A 14788-nucleotide genomic window follows, 5' to 3' on the forward strand; every position below is an offset into this window, starting at 1 on the left:
AATCCAGAGACACTCAGGTTTTTCTGCAGTTTCGTACCGGTTTTCTGACAAACTGTTTTGTTGAGGAATTCCTGAATTCCCAGTCAACCCAACGGCCCTCATCCTAGTAGCATTTTACATAATCTTTACTGTATTTATCTTCACAAGATCCTTGGGAGGTAGGGCCGGGCTGTTGTCCCTATTGTACAGATGGGGAACAGAGAGACTCGGTGACTTGTCTAAAGTCACACAGGGAGTCAGTGGCAGAACAAGGAACTGAACCTGCATCTTCCAATTTGTAGGCTAGTGCCCTAACCAGTGGAACAGTGTCCTCCTCTTAATGTCACAATGGGAACAGCTAAGTGGCCGTTGGAAAGTGGAATTTCACATATTATGTAGTGAGACAGGAGGGTCTTGTGGTTAAGGCACTGGACTGGGAGCCAGGGGATCTGGATTTAGTTTCCAGCTCTGCTACAGATTATTCATGTGACACTCGGCAGGCAGGAGGCCTAGCTGTTCCAAGTGCAAGTTGTCCTCCCGATAGTTTTCTGAATGAATTCAGCATAAAACACTGAATGCCTCCAGCATTGACTCCCGGCAAAAGAGCAGCTTTGACCATGCCTATGCTGGAGCTGGCTGAAAACTGTCCATCAAAACTTTTATTGATGGAAAATTGGGTTTTTGACTAAATGCATTTTTGTTGTGACAAACGTCTGCTTTCTAAAGGGAACTTTTGCGGGGGTCAAAAATGGAATGCCTGAAAGCCAAAAAATTCTCAATTTTCATCCCAAAGCCCAAATATTTAGTTTCTGAAACACTGCTGCCGTGCTTCATGGGAGATGCAGTTCAGATGCCTCATGCTCCCGTTCTCTTCTGTGGGCTGGGCCCCAGCTGGACTTCTTTTCCCAGGATGCACCTTGGCCAAGTGACTGCCATGATGCCCTGCCTAGAGGGTAGGTTGTGGTGCATCATGGGAGATGTAATCCAAGCAGGCTGTCCAGTCTCTAGAGGAGACTCCCATGAGGACGGGGATGGCATTTCTGAATTGAATATTTTAGTTATTACTTTTTTCCTCCCTAAAACCTCAAAATTTTCAATGGAGGAAAAGCCCATTTTCCAACCAGCTCTAATCTTTGTTCATTTGCTTAGTTTCTTCTCTCTAAATACTGTTCTCCTACTGAACCGTCATGGCATTGGACTGTTTGCTCCTGGTAAGCACAGAAAGCTTTTCGTTAGGCATAGCAGTGCGTCTTGAATGAATGTTGCTTGAAATGAAAAACAGGACTTCTCAGGTGCCCTGAAAATTTCCTGGAACATGTGTCATGGTGTGGAAAACCAGGATGCTTTGTGTGTGTGTTTAGTTCATTGTTGCCAGCTCTCACAATTTGAGAGTGAGTTTCACACTAGTTGAAGGCTTTTTTTCTTTTTTTTCCCTCGGAATGCTCCTGCTTCTGGAGTTGTGTGATCGTGAGTTTGCTTTTTAAAAGAAAAGAAAAACAATCTCTAACCCTTGTGGTTGCAGAGAAAAGCTTGAGAAATGTGACCCTCAAAGGCTTAAAAAGCAGCAGGCAAATGGAGACCCTCAAATGTATAAATACACTTTAAAATCTCATGATCTTTAAGCCAATGTCAAGGTTTGTGCGGGAGGACCCTTGATTCATGATTTATCAACGCGTAGGGCCGGCAGTACGGTCATATGGGGCCTGACCTAAGCAGTACGGAGTGTCTGAGCTCTCTTGGCTCCCTGTGAGTGCAGCGAGATTCCCTTCCCTGTGCCCTACCTACTCGGCCTGACGAACGGACCATGGGGCTTCCTGCCTGTGGAGCACCTGGGAGGAGCTAAGGTTACAGCGGCCTCTGTGCCAGCTGCTCCCTCCAGCTCCATGGTGTGCAAGGCCAGAATGACAGGTTTCAGAGTAGCAGCCGTGTTAGTCTGTATTCGCAAAAAGAACAGGAGGACTTGTGGCACCTTAGAGACTAACCAATTTATTTCAGCATAAGCTTTCGTGAGCTACAGCTCACTTCATCGGATGCATTGAGGCCAGAATGTTGCTGGCACCTGCCCAGCTCTTCATGCTCTCCCGCTGGTGTTGGTCTCGTTCATAATGTCCGTGGGGCTCTGGCACCAGGCCCAGTACCTGCCGTGGCAGGAGAGGAGGGGAGGTCATGGGGGGTGGGGGAGGGCGTGGGCCGCTGTTGCTGGCAGTGGCACATCCACTCCCTCACACCCTCATTAAGACCTGCTGGTGAAGCCCACAGATGAGACCCTGCCTGAGCCCCAGTCTGAAGAGACTGGGGTAGTCTTCTGACCCCTACTGCAGGCTAGGGGTTCAAATCTAGCTCAGGCTAGTAGTGAGCAGATGCCCTCAAGCATCTCATAGCTGGGATTCTGGCTCCCTGAGGACAGGTATCTGTGGCACTAATGGGGACCTCTCAGCAGGGAGACCAAGGGGGAAATGGCATCTGAATCCGCTCTCCCTCTACAGACGGTCCCTCCAGGGCAATGACTTATGGCACTAGGGAGCAGTGAGTGGGGGAAGTGAGCCGTGCTGTGCCTGTTCTCTGGATGCCATGGGGGCATCAGTCCCTGCAGGTGAAAATACCCTCTGAGCCCGCTTCTCATGTTCTGTTCATTCTGCTGTCCAGGCAGCAGCTGGTGGAAGTGCTAAGGCTGGAGCAAGAGGGATTGGGAGCCAGAGATCCTGCCACTGCTCTGCTGTGTGACCTTGGGCCAGTCTCTATGTAGAGATCGCTGGAAAGGTGGTGTTATATGGGAGGACAAAGAAGTATTGTTGGTGGGGGAAGAGAACTCAATAGATAGTCCCTCTGATTCAGGGGGCACAAGGCAACAGAGACCCCAGCTTAGGTTTTCCTCTCCTGTGTTGCTAGGCCAGGAAGCAGCCTCTTCCAGCCCAGCTCTCTCCCCCCAGATACTCACTGGCTTCCCCTTTTGGGTCAGTCTCTGTTTCACTTCTCATTCCACCAGTTCTAGACTGCGAAGACCCCACATGATTCTAATCTGTGCAAGCTCCTCCCCTCCACCCCACCTCTTGAGAAGATTTATCATCTTCATTCAAGTTTGTTGTGTGCAGCTGGCAAATCCCGTCCATGGAGCAGAGCCCTTTAGCTCACATACTCCTTCCTTTGGAGCTGTGAACTGGCCTTGCTTGCATGGAGGTCAAAGCATCCTGTGTTGTTTTATCTGCGCTAAGGTGAGGGGTGTGAAATGAGGCTTTTTGGCTGTGTTGAATGCACATAGTTGTGTGACTATGGGTTAGGCTGCAGGGTCCGCTAGATCCTTAAGAAAAACACCAAGCACAAGAGTGCCTCCTGCAGGATGAACCTGGGAAAACACGTCAGGCTTCGGGAGAAAGGTGCAGGTGGTAGAGGGGTGTGCAGCATCTTCTCATGTCACCTCCGGTTGCAGAGCAGCGTCGTACACTGGAGACCTGTCAAGGCTGTGCGTTATCACAAATGCCCAACCTACTTCTCCAACCCTCCCATCTCTCTCCCTCTCCCTCATCTTTTTATGCCACATCCCAGCATGAGTGGTGTTGGTGCAAATGTCACTTGCAGGGCACCCAGAGTTTACAGGCTGTATATCAGATTTCTGTATTCTGGAGAAACTCCTCTACTGGGGTTACGGCCCTACCACAGGCTGCTTCTCAGTTCCTCTAAGTGAATTTTGTGCTGGCCACGGTGTGTGGGCTCAGAAGCCCTGAATGTAGAGTGGTGAGTGGAACTGGGAAGAGAGAAAGTCAGGTTTTGGAGAGCTTCCACATGTAACACTGGCCTCTTGGCATACCTAATAAAGATCTCTCTCCTACAACTCTGCCTGCCAGCTTGCATCATTCATTGCTAAAGAAGCACTGAAGATCCAAAGTCCTCTGTATAGCCAGAGGAGTGGTACAGCCAGGGCAGTGGCAGGAAAAGCTTCCCCCCGGCTGCAGTGCACCTCACCCACTTCTGCAGCTCCTAATGGAGCCCTCCAGCCTGGGGGAGTTTACTCCTCATAACTTGGCCTCCCTGTTGAGCCTGCCAGCTAGGGCGTGGATACCCAGCCACTAGGTGCCAGGGCTGCTTGATGTGCTTTGCTCAGATATTTTTCAACATAATGGTGCCTCTTCCGAAGAAAGGAAACTTTCTGGTTTTTCCCTGAAAAACTAAGTTTTTTTACATATATATAAAAACCTGAAAAGTGTTTGTGTTTTCTTCTCCCTTTTCTCCATTGTGCCACTGGAAAAGATGGGGAGAAAAGAGTGAGACCGGGGAGAGGGGAAGGAACCCCTAAATCCAAAACCGGAAATGTTCATGGTTTGGTTTTTCAGCAGAAAATGAAAACTTTTGCAGACATTTAAAAAGAAACAACTGCAAAAAAAATCATATTTTTTCCCAGCTCTCCTAGGGAGCCCTCCTAAGCTCATTTGACATAGACACCTCAAACAGCGCATCAGATGGTGGGAATCTTCGTTCACCGCTAAAATATTATGGGTATAAACTCCCTAGAGCGTTGTCTCCAGCTACTGTTACCTGCTCTCCAAATCAGAGGCTTTTAATCCCTAAATGTGCAAGCTCCTTGTTATCTGTGAGCTCTGTGGCTCAGACCCCCAGCTAGTATAAACTGGTATAGCTCAGTTGAATTACGAAAGAGGGAAGTCGGTCCAATGGCTAAGGCACTAACTGATCATTCAGGAGACCTGGGTTCTGTCACATACTCTCTGTGTGACCTTGGGCAAGCCACTTAGAGTATGTCTATGCAGCAAAGAAAAACCCGCGTCTGGCTGATGCTAGCTGACTCAGGCTTGCAGGGCTTGTGCTGCCAGGCTGTTGAATTCCAGTGTAGACTTCGGGGCTTGGGCTGGAGCCCGAGCTCTGGGACCCTCCCACCCTGCAGTGTCCTAGAGCCTGGGCAATGAAACAGCCCCGCGAGCCTGAGTCGGCTAGTGGAGGCCAGCCCCACGGTTGTCTAGCTGCTGTGTAGACATACACTTAGTCTCTCCATGCCTGAGTTCTCCAGCTGTAAAAAGGGGTTAATAGCCAGGACCTACCTTGCAGGGGTGTTGTGAGGCTAAATACAGTAAAGATTGAGGGGCCACAGTTCCTGGCCAATGGGAGCTGCTGAGATGGCGCTGGGGGCAGGGGCAGCGGGCAGAGCCCCCATGGCTGTCCCTCCACCTAGGAGCCAGAGGGAGATGCCAGCAGCTTCCCGGGCGTCGCACGGGGCCGGATAGGGAACCTGCCTGCACCACCAACTGGACTTTTGACAGCCTGGTCAGCGGTGCTGACCGGAGCCACCAGGTTCCCTTTTCAACTGGCAACCCTATGGTAATGGGGGCTGTGTAAGTACCAAAGCTAGCCAGACTTCAGCGCAACTGCTCCTGTTTACAGCAGCTGGGCATTTGCCCTTACATTCTCTCGTGGTCTGCCAGCAGAACCCCGCGATATACATTTTTTGCTGACTGAAGACCTGGAACGAAGTGCTCAGCTTTTCCAGGCCCTGATCTTGCACGCCATGTGTGGTTCCCCTAATCCTGGGGTTCCCTTGGAATCCCGACAGGCCACAGAGAATGTACATACCAGCCTGAAATACGTGCGCTGTCAGTGGTGTCGTGTCTCCTCCAGAGCGGGGATCCAGTCCAGGCCCTGTGGTTACCAGCTGGGTTTTGCATGTAATGCAGTGGACGATAAATTTCTCCATCCACAGCTCTCTGTCTGCTCCTTGTCAGAGCTGGGTTCCTGGAGGCTGGTAGAACTCTCATCCCACTTCCTTCAACCCACTTTATTTTACTCTTCTCTATGTGAAATGTCACCAATTCTTAGTTTGTTTTGGGCCTTGGCCTACAAATCTCTCTCTCCCTTTTTCAGAGCCAAACTTAACAGCCTAAAGCCCGGGCAGGGACAGTTAAGCTGCTCATAAAACAACGGTTAATTGTGGCAGTTGTAAGGAGATTATTTCCATGAGCCATGTTCAGTTCAGTCACATTTCCTGCTTTTGTTTCGTGTGCATCTGGGTTTCCCTGCCCAGGACTCCAGGCCCCTCTCTTCCTCCCTGCTTGGGAAAGGATTGGGCTTCGATCCAGCCGATGGCTGAGGGAGGGCCAGATGCTGGCCGGGACTGTATTCTTCAGCGGTGAGACCTGAGGCTGCGCTGTTTCCTTCCCCTGCAGAGGGGGCTGCGAGGCATGAAGCACAACGCCAAGGGTCTGTGCAAGGAGTCTCCCCTGGAGAGTTCTCAGTCCCTGGCCTGCCCTGAGCTGGGCACGGTGTGATTTTAGCGTAGGGTGACTAGACAGCAAAGCGTGAAAAATCGGGACGGGGGTGCGGGGGGTAATAGGAGCCAATATAAGGAAAAGACCCAAAAATCGGGACTGTCCCTATAAAATCAGGACATCTGGTCGCTCTGTTTTAACCGTTGCTGTAAAATGGCTTCAAGCACCAGGTTGTGAGGGTTGCTGCAGTTAGCTGTTGCCAGTGACCCCCCCCCCCGCCCACACCTTCACTAGTTCTGTGTATCTCCCTTGGCTCTGTGCCAGGGCTGCCAATAGTGGCTGAGTTATCTGTGTGGGTTTTTTAATGTGTCTGGATGCCATGGGACTGCGGAGGGGACATCCTGGAGATGTCAGGGCCTGACCCGGAGGTCTAATTCTGGTACTTTCAGTGTCCTGAGCCCCCTTAATTTGTGTCTCAGGCCAGAGACCTGCTGTGGGAGAGAGTAGTGATAGTATTACGTGTATTGCAACATAGAATCACAGAATATCAGGGTGGGAAGAGACCTCAGGAGGGGTCTCGTCCAACCCCCAGCTCAAAGCAGGACTAACCCCAACTAAATCATCCCAGCCAGGGCTTTGTCAACAGTGGTTAGGAGCCTGAGTCCTGGACCAAGCTGCCCTTGTGCCCGGCGCTAAACAAAGCCAGTCCTGGGCTGGGTTTTGTTGGAGTTGGTAGCCCATTGCCGATCCGTGGTGCCCCCCTTCCCCTGGCTGCTCTTTGGAGAGGTTTGTGTGTCCCACACACCCAGGCCCTGCTCCCCTGTCTGTGGGGAGGAGGGAGGGAGTCTGCGGAGCAGTGGAGTTCCTGGGTGACTGCTCCTCTGGGCGCTTGCCACGTAAAACTGGTGGCGTCACATTATTCCCGTTCTGTGGTTTTGTTGTAGGTTTTGTTTTTCCTCCCTCTCCATCCCCCCTGCCTGCTGTGCGGAGGGGCGGGGAGAGGGCGGGTTGTGGCATTACGGCACTAGTGGGTCCCTCGGCACACACTCCTTGTTCCACGTGGTGGTTTTCCCTGCCCGCAGACTGTACAGGGACAGTATGAGCCTGTGGCATAGGCTGCTGAGGGAAAGGCCTGTCTTTTGGGGCCTTGAAAACCTAGCTGGGCAAAGCCCTGGAAAATGCCCAGTCCACTAAAGAACCATCCAGCGTTGGCCCATAGGGGGCACGCTGCCTGTCCAAATAGGTCTTTGCCATCTCTCCAGGCTGTGTGATGGGTGTGTCTCACTTAACAGAGTTGAGTGGTGCCAATAGTCAGGCTGATGTTGCTTCAGTGTCTGTCCCCCTGAAGACTAATTCTCTTGGGACTGACGGTTCCTCTCAAATGCTTTATGGCAAGATGCTGCCGAGGATCTGAACCCCAAACACCCCCGCCCTTCCTTCCCCTAGAGTTCCCCTGCCTCCCATCATGCATTTTAATCCTGGATGGCTAGAGTTGGGGTTACGTTACCCTACAGCCTCCTTGCTGGCCACAACTGTGCAGGTGACCAGCAGCTCAGGACCAGTGCGATAGCCCATGTGTTTCTTGCCAGGGTATGGCAATGCAGGCTGGTGTTCTCGGAATACGGCTTTGACTGGAGACCCTCAAGGGATACGCTGCTGAATTCAAGCCTTAAGGTGGCGTGATGCAGCAGTGGGAAGAGACGACTGGGGAGAGATGGAAGACTGGGGTTCCTTTACCTGGCTCCCTGTGTTACTTTGAGGCACAGAAGTGAAAGGACTTAGGCCAGATTCCCCATTTTAAAAACAAAGATCATAGTGCTGCACTAACTTGCAGCGGTGGTTGTAGAGCTAAACCAGCTCGTGTTTGTGAGCTGCCTTGAATGCTGGGGAGGGAAGGAGCTTTGCAACGTTAAGTAGTGTTTCCTGAACCGCTTTGCTGTGAAAATTGGATTGGAAATACAGGGGACTGGGCTATTTGGTGAAATTTCTAGGATTCCGGTGGCACCTTAAAGACGAACAGATTGATTTGGACATAAGCTTTGTGGGTAAAAAACCCACTTCTTCAGATGCAGATTTCTGCATTTCTGCTTCCTGCCCTAGCAGGAAATGCTGAGGCATCCAGGTGGGGTTATTTTAAGGCTGGAGATATCCATGGCACATGTTGCCCGGGAATGCTCTTTTAGAGTGGCTTCTTTTCACCATACAGGGCAGGTGGGTGCTACTCACTCACAGAAGAGGGCAGCTTGACGCTTGGTCTCACGGAGCATGAAATGGGGTGGGGTTCCTAAATAGAGTCTATAACCAGGACTTTCCCTGGGCAGCACTTGTACCTGCTGTGAGCTGATAAGTGTAGACTAATCCCATTACTCACTGCAGACAAAGGCTCCCCCCACCCCAAGCAGCAGCTGTATTGTTCGGTCTCCAAGTGCAGGCATGGTGTGTAGAAGGGAAATTCAAACTTCATGGGCAAAATTCAGCCCTGCTTATAGCTCCATTGACTTAAGGGGCTCATGTCAGACGTGTTTTTAACCTGATTCCTCCATGTAGAGCCCCCAGACATGTAAAGCTTGATCCAGCTGGGGGTGGGGGAGGAGGAGGGGGAAACGGGAAGTATCTGTCATGTATAGCACCTTCATGAGTGGCTACAGACATGAATGACCCAAGCCCCCCAATTGTCCATGGGAGGCTTGTGTTATCCCCATTTTACAAATGAGCAAGGGAGTGAGGTACAGGGACTAAATGACTTTGCCTAGTCTTGTGCTTCAGCTACTAAGGGCTTGTCTACATTTCAAATGCTACATTGAAGAAGCTACCTATGTCAATGGGAGAGGTTCTCCAGTCGGCATAGGTACTCCACCTCCCCGAGTGGCAGTGGCTAGGTCAAGGTCTAGTGCTATCTACACTGGGGCGTGTGGGGGGTGGGTGAGGTTGGTTTAACTGCATCACTCAGGGGTGTGGGTTTTTCACACCCCTGAGTGATATAGTTATACTGACCTAATTTCGTAGTGTAGACCAGGCCTTAGTCTGTGCTTTCATTCCTAAACAGCGTGGAATACATTGATCCAACACTTTCTCTAATAATAATAATGATGATGATGATACCTAGCTCTTATCCATGGATCTCAGAGGGCTTTGCAAAGAAAGTAAACATCATTATCCCTGAAATACAGATGGGGAAACTGAGGCACACGGTGACAACGAGACTTGCGCAAGATCACCCAGAAAGCCCGTGGCGCAGTTGTGAATCTCCAGACTTAAAGCCCAGGTCTCTGGCCACTAGGCAGCACTGATGTTTGGGCTGAATTTTGAGAGAGAGGTTTTGACTGTCTTGCTTAGTTTTTGGATGTAATAAAAAATATGCTAAAAGAATGTTTAGTTGCAAAGTCAACCTCTGAAAAGTCACATACCAGAATAAAGGTTGTCTGTGCTGCCTTAATTTGACCCCCTTGTGTGTATGCATTGTGATCGGTTTTAATTACATGATTGCACACTGTTTTTCCGCTCCACAGGTCCTCTGCCTCCTTCACTGAACAGGATGGACAGTGCTCACTGACTGGGTAGCTATTTATATTTCTTTTTATCCTCCTCATTCACTGTGTGGCCCTATGCATTATTTACTGTCTACCATCCAAACCCTGCCTTGAATACAGAATTATTAATTTCCTCATGGGCTTTTCCATGGTGCTCTCCTTAATGAATTGAAGCCAGTTCAATGTTTGTACGGAACTATCTTCACAATACCCTTTGAGAGGGAAAGTGGTGTGTTATCTGCATTTTAAAGATGGGCACTGAGACCCAGTGATTGAAGCCAAAATTGTCACTTGTTATCTAACCTTGGGTGTCCAGTGTGAGAAGCGAGTCCTTAGCATTTTATAGCACATCAGAGCAGAGCTCCTGTCTACCACAGGTTTGAGTGCTCAGCACGTCTGCAGCTCAGACCACAGGCGACTCACATTGTGCCCCCAGCAGATGAGGACCACACGGTGGCCTGTGAAAACTTTGGTTCATGTTACTTGCGCAGCATCGCACAGGATCTCTACAGCAGAGTCACTTTCCTTTAGTCAAGAGACCGTCCTTTCTTTCCCCCCAACCCCACCTTATTCATTATGCACCTTCCAACTTCTGCAACAAATGAGACAAGGGGCCTATAGACAGTATTCTCCTTCACTGCTCAACCTTGGTTCATCCCCAGGGCGAGTCCATCCTGTGCACTGAATGAGGCAGGTGTCATGTGGAAAAATTGTTTGTGATCGTGTAATTAAAGACTGTCATAATGGACAGCCTCACTTCTGATCTCTCCTAGCTTTTGAGGACTTGACTTTGCAAGCCTAATTGTGTTCTTTGAATGTAGATTTTTGAAGGTAATATAAGTATATAGATTTTCTTGTAAGAACAGTTATCAATGACATGCGTCAACTCTTCTCACCTGGCCCTCAGCTGAGCCATCGTGAATAAACCGATCTCTCAAAGATGTTGATACAGAGTTGGATGTGGAGGGCGGATATGAAGGGGGCTTTGCGGAACGGCTCAGGGCGGGTGTTCCGGGAGTGAGGGTCAGTGTGGGAGAGCACATGAGAAGCTGATGAAACTGGCATCCGGAGGAGAAGAGAGGCAGAGCTGTGCAAGGTGTTGCAGGCCAGGAGCCTGAGGCAGTGGAATGGAGGAAGTCGGGAGGTGTTAGGGGTGGGGATGATGTGGCTGGAGCCAGGGCAAGGGAGATAATGAAAAAAGGCAGCTGCTAATAAGGCACAGTTACAGTAAAACTTTTAACATACTGTATCATACATGACTTATTCAGGATCAGGTTAATATTCAAAGAATCCAGGTAAGGTTCTGGCTTGCTGGCTGGGGAGCCCTCCCCTTCTGCATATGCTAAAAAGGGTAACCAAACTTCTAACTGTTTATCATCTTTTTGGCACTTCTATTGCGTGTACTCACTTGGTGTGAAAGCTTCTCCATCACAAGGACAGTCCATATTTTACTATACCACAAGTTCAAGTGTTGGGGAAAAGAGTGTTTCCATATGGGGAACTGAGATGCAGAGAGAGAAGGTGACTTGCCCAAGGTCACACATGAAGTCAGGGGCAGAGCTGGATGTTTGAGTCCAAATCTCCTGAGTCCCAGTCTAGTGCCTTGACCCCAGAGTCATCCTTCCTCTCACCCCTCCCTGTAGCATCTCTGAAACTATTCTTTGTGGCTCTTAATTTCTTAGAGATTGAAATTTACTGAGTGTGTGTTACTTAAACTTCAGGTCAAAACCCTTTTTGCTATAGCAGCAACTGCCAATGGAAAAACTTTTAACATTTGCTGCTGCTACAGAATTGCTCTTGGGTTGGGGACCTATCCCCAGATAAGTTTGTTTGTTTGCTTTTTAGAGTTTTTTGCCTAAGTGAATTGACTAGAATACAAAAAAAAAAACCCAACCGAAGACTGCTCTACTTGTAAATGTAAAGAAAGCGTTAACATTTAAGACACAGTATGAACCCGACAACTAATGGCTTTTGCAATAAAGAAAATAAAAAATTTAAACGACAAAATCCACAGCTTTGTGACAGCTGAAGTTCAGAGATGAGTCTGTAGCCTCTGCAGCAGCCGTGCCAAGTTCACTCCCTCCCCATTCTGCCCACCTCCTTCCTGACTTTCTTTTCTCAGTTTAAAACTGTCATTTTTGTCATGTTCTTTTGCTACACACAAAGTTTTTCATCATATGAAATAAACTTTTTAAAAGTTTAACATGTAAACCAGGACATGGGGATTGGAGAACTGTCCTGGATTTTAGGGGAATAGTGATAACTGACTGAAATCTTTTTTTTTTTCCTTCAGTGAAACAGGTTTGTAGATAGCCATTCCTTATTAGGTGTCATGGGCAAGCGCGTTTGTCATCCAGAAACACTTTTTCCCACTTTGAGGAATTATTTCCTCCATACAATGGGCTTCAGAAATGATCAACAAGATTAACAAAAACATTGGGGGGGGTTACATGTTTGGCGATATATTGTAGCTGTCCCTCCAAAAGCAGTTACATTTGTTTGGTTTTTGGTTTTGTTTCTCATTACATTTGAGGGGACCTGAAGAATTATTTGTGTTTTTATATAACACTTTTTACATTTTACTTTTATACCAGCTGTAACCCGAGATGCTTTACAACATTAAATAACGAGAAATTACTGATGTTACTGTGATTAAAGCCCTAATGCAGAGAGCCTGGGGAGAAACTTAAAGGCCCAGCTGAAGTGGAAGAGGGATTCAAGGGCTACTTTTGGATGGCCTAGATCAGTGGTTCTCAACCAGGGGTATATATACCCCCAGGGATACATAAAGGTGTGCTGGTCGTCTGGGAATTAGGTCTTTCCAGTCTCTGAGCGCCTCCTGTCGGCCGGTGTCTCTCCTGCCTCAGGCCCCTGTGTCACTCCTGGACCCTGGTGCCCTTTACCTTGAGGTTCTGCCCCCAGCAGTACCCCCACACTCTGGGTCTCCCCTCCCAGGGGAACCCCCAACCCCTATGCCCACCTTGCCTCAGTGGCTACTGCCAGTCGTCATCTAGCCCCCTTTCTCTGGGGCAAACTCCAGTCTGTCATGGGCACTCATCATCGGCAAGGGGGTTGGACCAGCTGCCTCTGCCTATCCCCAGGTTACACCTCTTCACCCCGGTGCCTCTTTAGGCCTTAAACAAGGCTTCAGCCTGTGGAGTTGACAGGCTGGAGCTCCCCAGCTCCTCTGGCCTTTCCCCAGCCCTGGTCCGCGTCAGTTACCCTCCATTCCCAGCCAGCCAGGCCCTTCTCTCTCCAAGGCTAGCCAGAGTGACTCAGCTCCTCCCTTAGCGCTTTTATCAGGGCCTGCTGTGGCCTGATTAGGTGTGGCCCCAGCTGTGGCCACTTCCCCAGTCAGCCTACCCTTTCTCCCAGGAGTGGAGCACTGCCCCTGGGTACATCACATTTGAGCATAAGCTTTCGTGAGCTACAGCTCACATCACCGGATGCAAAGCTTATGCTCAAATAAATTGGTTAGTCTCTAAGGTGCCACAAGTCCTCCTTTTCTTTTTTCTTTTTACGAATACAGACTAACACGGCTGTTACTCTGTCACCTTTCCTGATCACTCTTGTTACAGTCTGTATGGTTACACCCATTGTTTCATGTTCTCTGTGTATATAAAATCTCCCCACTGTATTTTCCGCTGTATGCATCCGAAAGCTTATGCTCAAATAAATGTGTTAGTCTCTAAGGTGCCATGAGTCCTCCTTTTCTTTTTGCGGATACAGACTAACACGGCTGCCTCTCTGAAACCCATAATAACTCGGAGATCTATGGCACTGCTTAGGACATTTGTGATTGTAGTCGGCTTATTCGTTACCTGTTGGTCTCCGGTGTTATTCTGTTGCTCCTAGATGTAGCCTGCAAAGTAAGATAACGTGCCATTTATACAAGCTCGACTGGTTTATCGCCTTGGTGGCCATTAATTCTACATTGAGTCCGAGCAAGGCAATGTGGTAGGTTTTCTTTTGCCTTATTTGTGGCTGTCTATTGAAGACAAACGAGCATGGCCAGATTTTTGCCTATTCAGCCCACTGCAGATTACAGTCAAAGTAAATCTACAGCTTCTTAGGATCCAATTAAAAAGGTTTTCAATCATAGGGAAAAACTTTAAGCAGTTTTTTGAAACTTTGAGTACCTATTTGTTACATAACTAGTTTTGGTTTGGGCTTTAATTTTGTAAGAGAACTGACTCAGGGAAGTATAAGATACAAAAATACTACAAAACTTAAGGCTGCAACAGCCCCCATCCTCCTATGCCCTTAAACAGAAGTTCCTCGTTGCTTAGGGAGGGAGACCAACAGACCTTTGAAGTGATAGCCCTGAAATGTGGGCACAGCCACTGTATAAAAGAGGATGAGCCTGTGATTAAGAATGGAAGAGCCTAAAAGCTGCCTGAACAAGAGTCTCCTGATTAACCAGCATGAGAACAAAGGAGGCCTTTTTGCTTTGCATGGGACGACTGACCCTGTTGATTGCGTTGCTTGCAAAGAATCGCGCCAGTGTTTTCTGCCTTCCAGATGTCCCCAGCTCTGCACGTTTCATAGGCAGCCAATGGCTCTGGAGTGATAGGCTGGTTCTGTGCGATGCCCAGAAAGGTCTGAAGATCTGATGTGTGCATTTCCCATGTATGTGCCTTTAATGGAATGGGCTTGTTCCAAACTCACTAGCGTTCCCCGGGCTTTCTCCCGAGCCCTTAATTACAGTGTTTACTAATGACCTATTGGCTAAAGAAAATGGCTCTTCTGAGGCTTTTGATCATGCCTATCTTTTTTTTTTTTTTTTTTTGGTCATGCGTTACAGCTTGTGGGCAGGAACTTTTAAACGCTAATGATTCAGCTACTCCATGGGCATTGATGTAACTAGAATTAACCTTCTGTGGCATTAAAGTGTGCTCCCCATTCCCGTTAAAATTGCTCCCCCAGCCACCCGTGCCATCCCTGCAATCTGTTCTGAAATTCTCCAGACAGCATTGCAAGGCATTCATGCTCTGCTGTCTTTAACTCTTGTTCCATCTCTCCCCTCATGCTCATTTGGGACAACCAGGTCCCTCTTACAGACACCCAGAG

At 48.8% G+C, this 14788-nt stretch overlaps 1 protein-coding gene across 6 annotated transcripts in view; it reads left to right on the forward strand.

Annotated features, from left to right (window-relative positions):
• The window catches only part of ST3GAL4 (ST3 beta-galactoside alpha-2,3-sialyltransferase 4), a 178042-nt gene that overhangs the window by 50509 nt on the left and 112745 nt on the right, over positions 1-14788 (forward strand). For 4 of the 6 annotated variants that reach the window (XM_074936870.1, XM_074936869.1, XM_074936874.1 and 1 more), the window contains exon 2: positions 9698-9745. The exons of the other annotated variants lie outside the window; for them this stretch is intronic. The gene's annotated coding sequence lies outside the window, so the exon portion shown is untranslated. The remainder of the gene's footprint in view (positions 1-9697; positions 9746-14788) is intronic. 6 annotated transcript variants of the gene reach the window in all.

Source organism: Natator depressus, chromosome 22, assembly GCF_965152275.1.
Source record: "Natator depressus isolate rNatDep1 chromosome 22, rNatDep2.hap1, whole genome shotgun sequence".
In the NCBI taxonomy this organism is placed as follows: domain Eukaryota; kingdom Metazoa; phylum Chordata; order Testudines; family Cheloniidae; genus Natator; species Natator depressus.